The sequence below is a fragment of the Eretmochelys imbricata genome, chromosome 2 (assembly GCF_965152235.1).
Source record: "Eretmochelys imbricata isolate rEreImb1 chromosome 2, rEreImb1.hap1, whole genome shotgun sequence".
Lineage (NCBI taxonomy): Eukaryota > Metazoa > Chordata > Testudines > Cheloniidae > Eretmochelys > Eretmochelys imbricata.
This window is the reverse complement of record NC_135573.1, coordinates 93,296,233-93,308,976: the sequence shown is the minus strand read 5'-3', so window position 1 is coordinate 93,308,976 and position 12,744 is coordinate 93,296,233.

Below are 12,744 nucleotides of genomic sequence, written 5' to 3'. Positions count from 1 at the left end.
AGATGGTTTTTGACCAACCTTACTTTCCAAAGGCAAATGAATGAGCCCCAGAGGATTCTAGGGATTACAGAACTATTTGAAATTTAATTTTCCTGATGTTCTTTGTACTGTCAGCTTGTCATAATACTACCTCCTCACTAAAATAAGTAAAGCATTCAGGGAAAAATAAACTTAAGTCAACTAATAATCATAATCTACCTATCTCTGAACAATCTTACTCTTCAGAAATCATTGTTATTGCCACTACTTCAGTGGATCAAATCAAGGATTATGTTTAGTCAGGGCTTTATTCCACAAAACCTTTTCACTAAGGTCCATCTTTTTAGATTAACCAATCCCATTGTAAAATCCTTCCATTTGGGCTAATATAAAAGAAAAGAAGGGAGGAGGCATTACAATGTGCTTGTTTTCAGATGTACAGAATCTAGTGTTGAATACATTATGGAGGAGGCACTGGGCCTGAATTTAAGAGAATTGTGTTTTAAAATCCATTCTAATTCAGGTATTCATGAAGACACGAGATTTCTGCTGCAGGAATCTGTTTGTAGAAAAAATGAAAAGGAAGGAATATCCTGCATTCCTCAAATTCAATGGGAGTTTTGTGTGTGCAAGGATTTAGTCACAGGAGTTAAACGCACTAAAGCTTGCTGTGATTTTTCATAGCTTCACACATACAATTTTTCCTCTGTATGGCTAAGGCTCCTAGCAAACTGTCCTACTCTATACTAGCTGAGCTTCTGAAAAAAACAAAAATCTGGAAGAATTCTGTCTTTTACGGTTAATGCACTAGTATAAAGAGGAGGAGAATCAGACTCACTTCAACCATCTTACACTTCTTAATTTGGCCCTGGAGCGGGTAAACCTTCAAAAGGTCAGTCAGTGGGAGTTGGGCACTTAACTACTCTTTTGTGCATTTGAAGATGTCCTCTATTAGTCTTTTACCATCTGCTTATACTAATATATTATAGAGACTACCAAAAATGGCAAGGTGAATAGCAATGGGTGTGCTGCTGTCTTGATTATACATTCTTGCTCCCAAAATTTTCTTCCCTGTTTCATGCTAGGAAAATTGTGACTCCATACACTTGTGGGTCATAAAAACATAACTGACTTTAAATCTGGATTAAATTAGGCTTTTTCCAACAACCGTGCATGTCCTCAGAAAGAGTTGCTCAGATGCCCTTCCCTCCCTGACTACTTACACATGTAAAAGACAGGCAGAATCCAGAACACGTGAAAAATAATTGACACTGGCTTCCCCCACCATTATAATTTTCACAGGAAGCAAATGCTCATTGGCAATGAGTATTCTGACCTTGATCCTCAGCTGGTGAAAATGAAACCCCGATGCAACTGTGTTTGGTAACACCAGCTGAGAATCTGACTCTTAATTTTTTAAGATGAAAAGGGTATCAAAAGTGTTCATACTATGTTAGCAAACAAACAGCACCGAGCTAGGGATGTCACTCCCAGCTTGCGTGCGCACGCTCACGCTAGCTCGATGAGAGTTAGCGCCAGTTTAATTAGTACTGTAGCTGCAGTAGCATGGACAAGTGGTAGCACAGCTTAGCTGTGTCAAGTGCAAAGCTGACTGAACCCGTCGGGTACATACCTGTAATGGCTCTGGTGAGTCGCTGCTGACCATGCTACCGTGGCTGCACGAATATTCAGACTCGCACTAGCTTTCATTAAGCTAACGTGAATGAGTGCTAGGGATCAGACCCCACCCTAGCTCCTACTGTAGCCATAGCCTTAAATACATTTTTGGTGGAGAGGAAACAGGAAAGGAGATCAGATATTGGCGGATCACAGATATGCATTGTAAACCTTGTGAGAAGTTGCTATAAATACATTTCACCCGTACGTACGTGCATAGTTGCAAAAATAAATAACGAATGGTTCTGAGTGCCTCCACTTCTGGGTGATCAACTTGATATGCCCGAAAAGGGCCCGATTTTCAGAAAGAGAGCAACTACCCTGTGAAAATCGGGCACCTTTAAGGTGGGTACCCAAACACTGAGGTGTCCAAAATAAATAGCCGCTTTTCAAAATCTTGGCCTATAGACTGATAGTTGCAAAGAAATGTTCTACGTGGGTGGGCTGGTATTTATGCAAAAAAGGTGAGTGTAAAAGTGGGGAAGTGTGAAATAAACTGTTCTCATTCATGTCAAGGTTTTAAAGTATGTCTTTTTTATATAATAGCTACATAGGACTACATGTGTACATAACTGAAGAAAATACAGACTCTGTTCCCAAATTACTTGCATCTACCAATGTCTTTAGTGGATTAAATATTTACCATTATTTGACACATTCAGTGGTAGCTGAGGAAAAAAAATACAGAACCCTGTCTGATCAGACAAGAAGGTATTTAGCTGAAATATATTCCTATCCAGTTTTTTATTAATAAATTTACAGCCACGTGCAGATAGATTCAATGAATCAGGTTCAATTCTGGTAACCCAGAAAGTGACTTGAAAGCATAACAGTGGGAATTAAATCCAAAAATAGAATTTCACTAATATATGTGCACTGTACTGAATGCTCAGTATAGTGTAGATATTGGTGTGACTTAAACTTCAATTTTCATCTCAATACTACAGCTCAGATAGCACTCTGTATTTTTTTCCAAGACAATGGAAGTGATACAATACTTTTGACAAGTCAAAAGGCTATTTGCTGACACTTTGAATATAGAAATTAATTAGCATTCATGCTGCAGTGTAAATAGTAATCCCTGGAGACATGCAGTAGATCTAATGAACATCAAGATTAACAATACACATTAGAGACACCAGTTTATTATTATACCTTAATGATATGCAGACCAATAGTCCTCAAGCAGTCAAAAGGTGCAGCATAATAGGTGCCTTCTACATGCTGTAAACTGGATTACGAAAATACCGTGCATTGAGCCCTGTAAATGTGCAGGATACTTTTGTGAAGCCCATTATTTTGTAAATCAAATTTCCAAAAGGCAGGATTGTAAATGATATAATCCATAGGCCATAGGTGCCGGAACTATGAGTGCTGGGGGTGTGGCAGCACCCCCTGGCTTAAAGTGGTGTCCATAATATACAGGGTTTACAGTTTGTTTCAATGGCTCTCAGCACCCCCACTATACAAATTGTTCCAGCACCCCTGCCATAGGCATAAATTGTCCTCAATCACATCCAGATCTTTACAAATCTTTGGTGTCCATGTGTCAGTCTATTTTCAAACAGCGCACTCAGACTACTGATTTATGCAAAATGAAGTACTGGGACCTCAAAATGGATGACAAATTTCTGATAATATGTCTGTCTTGCCTTAATCCTATCATCTCACCAGGTGTTGGGTATCTTTCAAATCCAGTCAAAACACTTGATCCAAGTAGGATTTTTTAAATTACCCTACTTTAGTTTATTCACAGCCTGATTAAACAGATAATTAAAATATCACTACTAAATGACTGTAGCTTGAATGTGTCTGTGAGAAAGATTATTAGTCTTTCAGATGCTGGCAAGAACCTGCAAAGCTACTGTGAGGGAGCTCTACCACAGTTCAATATTTTGCTGTGTTCAACACATTTCTCTAGAAATTGTTCTTTTAATTAATTTGAGCAACAGCGGGAATCCTGGAATATTTGTCAAACCACTACAAGGCTTCCAGATTTTAAGTCTCAGAATCATTCTTCCCCAGCATGTCCCTGAAAAAAACTATCCATGGTATATTCTCTACAGTTGATTTATTCTATTTATCTCTACAGGAAATTGACTTGTCTTTAAAAATTTCCTATACTCTGCAGACACCTGTTAAGAATAATGATAGAACAAGGACTTTGGTACTGTAGCTCACTGATGAGTTTCAAGGCAGAGATAATGTGGGTAACTCCCAGTCTGGGGTGCTTGCAATGCTAACCTAGGGGAAGGGTCTGCACTATGATTCTCAAGGCTCTGCTTATCCTCAAGTGCGAAGAATGATCCCTCAATGCAGTGACTGCTAGTTCTGAAAGTACTAGCCATGTTGAATATTTATTTATTTAGATTCTTTAAAGCATTCATCCTGAGGTCTGGATGCTTTATTGAACTACTGAGAGGTTGCCTCCCTCCGTGATATAATGCTGCAGTTGCAGTCAGCAGAGGTACTTGACCTAGAATAGTTAATATAAAAATGTAAAGCCTCAGTCAGTTCAACAACCTGCCTAAACAAAGTTAATTTATCTAAACAACAAAGCCTACCAAAATCCCCATTGCATCCCTGTCTCATCAACCCTCTTTCTGCCCAAATGCCCAGTATAAGGTAGGTTTGCAACATGATTTTAAGGCACCACAGGGATGTTCCCAATGGGCAATGCTTTCAGGCAGTGTTTATTACGGAAACCAATGTGAAGTCATTAGAGGTTGCAATGTTCGGGGAGGCGAGAGGGTGGTGGGAGAGAGAGGATTAGGGTAGGGGACTGAAAAAGAAATGTAGCTGTCAGACATGAATTTCCCTTGACCCCACCTGAAAGTGTGCCACGACAAGTTCCTAACCATTCTACCTTTACATTGCTCCTGCTTCTAGGGCTTTTATTGGGAGCTGGTCCAATAAAAGAACAGATCTGCCAAAATAATCTATTCCCTGGGGACTAATCTGAAGTACGGTTCACAAAACAACACACTTATGGAACCCTGTGGTTTTTATTCATGTAATAGGTTTCTACTATATCTTTTCATTGACAACATAGATGATGCTTGTAACGTCATACACACATAGTAGCAATCATGAAAATAAATGTGGCCATTGAAACATCATGGCAGCAACACCAGGTTCCAGCAACTTCAAGGAAATCACAGCAAGGCACAATACAGCTGCAGGTATTAAACCAGGGATGGGGTTCAAGTACAGGGGTTAACACTCAATAAATATAGTTGCGTATCTAGGGAAACAGTACAAGAAAGTCCTGTGAGACCAAAACAGACTAACCACAGAGGTCCTGGTTCTCATTTCAGTAGGGCCATTTAAAACCATGCTGGCAGATAAAGGGGGTTTAGAACTTTAAGACCTCTTTACATTGCCAGAGTGACATACAGTGGTTTTCGTGTGAATGAGAAGGTTGGAAGAGACCTCAGAAGGTCATCTAGTCCAAACCCCTGCGCAACACAGGAGCAACCACAACCAAATCATCCCAGCCAGGGCTTTGTCAAGTCTGGCCTTAAAAACTTCTAAGGATGAAAATTCCACCGCATCCCTAGGTAACCCATTCCATTCACCAATCAGACTTACTATTTCTCAACCTTCATTTAATCAATGTGGTCCTAGGATCAATAGGCCAAGGTCCTCTCAGCTATGGATTAGACATCATAGTATATTTTCCACTGAAACCAACAGCCACACCAGTACCCCAAACACTGCCTTTTAGAAGCCTGCTTCTTAATGGGTTAGCTGTTAGCCCTTCCAGCGTTGAGAGTTTGTATATCTGCTTTTGGGGAAAGACAGATATTTTTTTCTCCTCTACAAGGAGGCTCAGTTACCTCTTAGTCCCCTTGATGGGAATGGTGAATACATGCTCCTAATCACAGACGTGTTGATTTTTATACATTTTACAGAATGGGGTAAATTCACCTATTTGATAAACTATAAGACTCTTTATTTTTGTTTAAGCATGGCCAAGCCTATGATAAAGAAAATAATTACACACACAAATTATTAAACAAGGCAAAAGAAAATCCCTGCAGATCTCTCTCTCTCTTTAACGTACAGTGCTGAAGTGTTGATGAGTGCTGAACAGTACTGCTATTGCAGAGGTTGCTTGTAGTATGCTCTGAAGTTTCAAATGCAGCAATTTAACATATGAGAGAGCCTGGTTACTGCAGAAACATTGCAAAATTTGACAGAAAAAAAATGAAATGCCAAGGTATCATCAATTATTTTTTGTTAAACCCCGGAGGAGATCTGTCCTTCATTAGCATTGTGCTTTTAACTGTTCTTTCTGTTTTTGATGAAGTATTTTGCAATTCTACAAAACACAATCCCTTAATGCAGAATAAAGAGGTCAGCTTAATTTCACTAGCTAAACCTCAAAGAGAACAGAGCAGTCTGCCAGTGGTATTTTCATTCACTCGCATGAAGAATGCTATCTTACAAATAGTGCACTTTAAACTGCATTTTACCTGCAGGGAAGACTTGTGTACTTTTCCAGTGGAATATGTTTTCATTTGGAAGTTGTCAGATCCTCAAAGGTGAAATTACTAGGCATTGTTCCAAAAGAAATCAATACATAATATTTTTGTTAGGAGGCGTTAGGGAGGAAAATAAGTGGAATTGACAAATATCTATTTATGAACAAGTCAGAAGTAGGGCACATTTACCTCTTGGAGAGGATTCCAATTTCTTTTACTTCTGCTATGATTTTAACCCAGAAACATGTTAACTAACATAGTGAATGCAGACATTCAACATAATAGATTTCAGCAGCGGGTTAACCTATGCTAATGTCTTAATATTCTAAGGCTAACAAGTTTGACGAATTTACTGTTAATGCCATCTTCAAAAATGGCCATCCATCACCTATTTTAAAAGCCCCTATTTGAGTGTTATAATCAGACCAGTGTAGTTTTATTTGCTGGTGTATTTAAATGGTGACCAGAAATGCCTGTTCACTTTGGGTAGAAAGAAAGGAAATAAAGGAGACCATGCTTGAGTTGTTGCAAACATATTTTATTCAACTTTCTCTTTGCTAGTTCCTCTGCATAATGCAGAATAAGTGGGTCATATTGGCCAAAGTACCACATTTTAATGTTAGATAAATCAAAATGTAAGGTTTTCTTCCCTCTAGAGGGAACCAATGCTTCCAGTTCAAGGTTTCCTAACGTCAGTAGGTACATGCCAGGGGCATAAAAGTGAATTTTTGCAGCCCAGTTCCATCTAAAAAGGACACAAGAAAATGTAATACATGGCATAGTAAACAGAAACAGACATGTTTTAGTTTAATATCCTGTCTCACAGCAACTAGGCAGTTATTCATGCTTTGCACTTGTGGTTTATCCCACCATCTGCTATTCAAATGTTTCCCATTAACCATGGCCACTAGTGGCTTAACCTCACTGCATCTTTCAAATGTTTCATTGACAGAATGAAAAAACATAACTGGGATGAAAGTGTAAAACCAATTTTCATGCCTGTATTTTGTAGCTAATAGATCTATCATCAATTAAGTGAGGGCATATGTTAGAAGAGTTCTATAGCAAAATACATTTCTCTGATCTAGATCCATCCATCTACGTTGCTAAAAGGCCATGAAATAGTTTCCTTGATATTTTATTATCACCGAGATATAAAATTTAATGGCAGAAACAACACTAGCTGAAGTCTGCCTCTTAAGGGAAAAGGACAATATCCAACTGATAAAACAGTCAAAAGGAGAAAATGGATGCTCAGAATGAAACTTTGTCAGTTAAAACCGTTAGTGAAATATGCCAGAATCAAAAGACTTCCTCTTCAATAAAATATTCTTTTGACAGATGTCAGATTCCAAGTGCTCATGTCATCTTCTGCAAAAGAATATGCTTAATGTAAATGTGTTCCATGCTCCCTATTTTAACTAAGTGAAACAGTCAAGAAGCACATTACAAGTCATATTCACTCACCACCTCACCCATCACTCATTTAGAGAGAGTGCTGAGGATGTCAGGATTGTCACAGGAAAGTGTTGTTCTTGTTCAGGAACAAGAACAAATATTCTGAAAAGCAATAAAACAAACCAAGGAACAGGAAAGGAATATATATATATGCAATATTTTGTGGTACCCGACGAGTCATTTTGCTATGCCCATATGAGAAAAAACAGGCGTGAACCTACCTGTGCCTCCGGGAATTGAAGATAAAGCTGTGGGTTCACCTGAAAGTGAAAAGTGTTACTTAAATAAAATGAGGGCATTTTTTTAACTAACAACCATTTAACTGAAGGGTGTTAATATCAAATATGAATGCATTTTGAGGCCATCATGTCTATCTTCACTGAGTCACAAATTCACTCACAAACTAAACTAGCATTTGTGCCTCCAGCTGGAAATCTCTGCATCCAGAGATGTGAGTGTGTTCATCTTAAGGAAACAATAAAGAACTAATATTAATGAGGCAATTTACTAATTTGCATGATAGCTATTTTCAGATCAAGTAAAACTCAACAGACATTAAGTGAACAATTTTCTGTAGATATTTGTTTCACTAAAAAATAAAGACTGAACGTTGTGTTCAAAGTCCTTTTGTGATCATTATCATGCATTTTGGAGTGAAAGAGTTTATGTTCAAGCACAGTAATTAGAGTATTTTCAGGGACACAAATATTAGAGAATATTAATAAAAGTGAATTTCAGATTCATAAATACAAGCTTTCACCCTAGAAATATGATTATAAGAGTTACATTTAGACAATTAAAGATTGGAAACATCATCATGTAACCTACTATCCAAATTACAAACAAGTTCAGTGACACAATTAACTGCAGAAAATCACTATGTACTCTGAGACAATTTGTGAACAGGAAAAGAAATTAAATTCATCATATAAACTATCCAATAGGCATTATTTACATAGTTCTAGTAGAGGGTTTGATTGGGTTCCAATATCTAACAAGTGACATCCCACAAGGTGACACATTTATTGTGCAAAGGTGGTGAAAGGGTAGAGCCATCAGAGTGAGATAAAACCAAGTTGTGTATGAACAACAAATGAAGTTGTAATAATGATATTTTAAGAACAACTTTTCTGAACTGAGTTCTTTTATCCTGACTACAAACTTTATTCATAGGGTTTTCTTCACAGTTAACTTGTGCTTCAGTGCAATATTTATTGTAGGCGTTTAGGGCACTGATACTTAGCAAGACCTTGGCTTCAGCAAAGACCTGGAGAAACTATCCCTTTGTTCCACATTATCTTCCATTCCAAGGGATTTCTGTGCTGCAGCATGGCTGACAGTTTCATAGTTCATGTAGTAATATCGTCCAGTTGTTGATCAGCTGCAGTGATGTGGTTTAACAGAGCTGATAGAGTATTGGAAGTAAGAGAGACATGGCTGGTCTGCACATATCTCTTAACCTGCTGGGGCCTGAAGGTGGGATACAATGTGTGACACAGACCCAAAATGAGGAACACAAAAATATTATTCATATAGGTAATTTAAAATGCTCTGAGATTAATTGCTTCTGTTTCAAATAACTCTTGCTATAACCTCAGTTTCATGATTCTTTGTTTAGGATGTAAACAACTTTTAACAATAAAAAAAATCAGGGAGACTCCACATTTGTGCAGAACGTAGATACCTTTGGGACTAAAATGAGTGACATTACTCAAAATGAGGTACATTAGAGAAATACTCATGAGCAACAATTACAGAATGGTTCTTCCTTCAGGAGCCCATAAACAGACTCAGCTCTAGCTATTCTTTTACAGTTCAGGAAACTTTCAAGATGAAAGACAAGAGATGACATCATCATCATCACTAAAACTATTGGTTTGCTCCCAAGAAAAAACTAGAGAAGTTCTATTAAGCTGTTCATTTTTCATCTAGCAGAGAACAATGTAATTTACCCTTAAATCAAGTTCTATCCCATTTATATTTTCTAGGAAGGTTTTGAAATACAATGCATATGAATTGAACTTTCCAATATCACAGCTTCTGTTCTGTCAGATAGCTAAGCCTTTTCAAGGTAATTTAAATAAGGCATACACAGATTGCTGGTTTGCAAAATCTCATTTGAAGATTTCTTGGACACAGTTTATTTATTATATCCTTTGGGTTAGCCACAACATGTACTCCAACATAGTAACTGCAGTGGGTCTAACTCCATTCTAAGGGGCAATCTCCCCAAGGCCCACCATGGAGTCTGTGGGGTTAAGACTGGCTTGAGGCTCTAAATTGACAGTTCACATGGATTACTGAGCCTCTGTGCCAACTCCTGTCCCACAATTTTTCCTGCTTCCTTCCTGAAGTGGTCAGAGTTACTATATAGAGAAAGCACGGAGATGTTTCTTGAGTAAAAAATCTAAGCGTACACATTCCCCTAACTCCAGTCCTCCCCCTCGGCACACAGAGAAACAAAAAATGTGTGTAGCAATAAAGGAAAATACCAGGACCCCAAATAATTCAACATGAACAGCATTTTCATATTACCTGCAAGCTATTTGTGCAAGTCCAGATTAATCCTTTTGTATTAATTATACCAATGAGTCATGTAAACAAGAACAAGAATGGGACTTATTTTTTTAATCTAATAAATATGACACATAAAATAGGCAATATATTGCTAAAATATTAATTAATATAGCCAGTGGGAAAAAATCCTATCTATGGCTCAATTAAGCAAAGCACTTAAACATGTGCTTAATCCATTGGAGATAATTCAGATGCATAAAGTTAATCATGTGCTTGCTGAATCAGGATTATATTTTCCCCCAGTCCTGTATTAAGAGAGCAGATTTATGACATTTTAATAAGTGATATTGTATCCTAGCACAAACTTCCCATAATATTATTTTTGCTGAAGGAATTTTTCAGAAAAAGGCAATGAGAAAAAGGCTTATCCTTGTCAGTTGGGCTTGATTTTCTATAGCACATATCTTTTTCTATTAGACAATTTGTTTAGACCAAATGAACAGTGGTTTACATACACAAATATTGTATTTAATAAATAATAGTTCTGTCTTCTGAGTTTGGTCAATGATCTTGTCAGATTTCAGTGCTAAATTGGTTTGGACCTGATCAACTCTTATGGTAGATTGAATACCTCTAAGGAGAACATGAGATGCTGCAGAAAGAAGGTGCCTGTGATTTCATAGGTGACAGTTTTCCTCCTGTCAATACTGATCAAATTCCACACTGCTGTGTGGGAAGTGCTTTTTCTTTTCCCACAAGAGGTATAAAATTTAAATCTTGACCGTATGTGGCCACTGAAGATTCCATAGCCATTTTTGCAAGAATAAGGATATTGTATTAGCCATGGCATATTAGCCATAGTCATTCTCTTTACTGACATTCTCCTGGACTTCCAGCTGGATACAGTATTCTTTTTATTTTATAATTTATTAGTAGTGTTTTTTATGTGCTGCTAAACTACGATTGTGTTCCATCCCAAAGGTGGGTGAACATTTCCTCTGTACAATTGATCTGAGCCTGCAAAGGGATCCGTGCATGCAGACTCTTACGTCCATGTAGAGTGTAGTATATAAGAACTGGGGAATATCCCGTTGAATATTTTGGAAGCCTTATAGTTGGTTTCCTTGTCTTCTGTTTCAGAAACCATCAAGCCCTGCCAGAGCTACAGATAGGTCTGCAGAAAGCTAATGAAAATGGTGATTTGGAATCCAACCATGCCAATGTGGTTGCCCCTTATTCTTAATGTTATGTAGATAGCAAAGATACAACAGAGCAGGAGTGGCCAACTTGTGGCTCTGGAGCCACATGCGGCTCTTCAGAAGTTAATATGCGGCTCCTTGTATAGGGACCGACTCCAGGGCTGGAGCTACAGGTGCCAACTTTCCAATGTGCCGGGGGGTGCTCACTGCTCACCACTGGTTGGTGGGGCTGCCGGTGGGTGGGAGGCACTGGGAGCGGGGCAGCTGATGGAGGGCTGCTAACGTATTACTGTGGCTTTTTGGCAATATACGTTGATAAATTCTGGCTCCTTCTCAGGCTCAGGTTGGCCACCCCTGCAACAGAGAGTCCCTCTAAAGTCTGTGGGTGAGATTCTGTTCAGTGTCTATCTTGCAGCCCAGGGGATGGAGGATTAGAGTGGTTTTAAGTTGTATCTGTCCCCTCCTGATCCTTGGCTACTCCCTGGCATGACTTAGGTATCCCTGGGAGCCTTTCTATGTTACTACAGTCTCCTGAAGCCACCCTGTTCTCCACAGTGCTGCCCAAAATCTCTATAGTACTGCATGCTATGGCTCCTCCACTCCCATTAGCCCCCTTCTACCACCAGTATGATTCTATGCTTGAATTTCTGAAGGGTTCCTCAGGAGGCAACCTTACAATTGTGATCTCTAGTGCCAGGAGAATCCTCTTGCATCCAGAACTGGGGCTTTAAGGGCCACTTTATCTACCCTGGCCTTTTAAGTGGCATAAAGGTGACCAATCACATTTCACCCCGGAAACTCTGTGCTGGTTTAAGGGTCTCCCCACACATTTTATCTGCAGGATCAGAACCATTGTTTGTAAAGTCCATGGGTAACTTTCTGTATGAAAGCCACTGCAGAAATGATTATGATTATCATTGTAGTAATATGGGCAATGCTCCAGTTCAGCCTTTGCAGTACTCTCCAAATGAATTCACCTATGTGACAAAAAGTCACTCATGAGCACTGAAGAGAGTAAAGGGTCCACAAATGTCACACTCATAGAACACAAGCAAGGACATGGTGTGCAGGTCTTAACATTTTGTTCAGATGTTATTGGGTAGATTAGCCGCTTACACATCCTTATGCTTTACAGACAAATGTGTATTTTCTTATTCTAACTCTGCTAATACACCACTTTTGCTTTGTCACATGGAGGTTTCAATACATTTGACTGCAGCTATTTCCTTCAAGATACTCTATTCAAGAGACTCCATTCAGAGTTATCTAGGGAGGTGGTGGAATCGCCTTCCTTTGAGGTTTTTAAGGTCAAGCTTGATAAAGCCCTGGCTGGGATGATTTAGTTGGGGATTGGTCCTGCTTTGAGCAGGGGGTTGGACTAGATGACCTCCTAGGTCCCTTCCAACCCTGATATTCTATAATTCTTT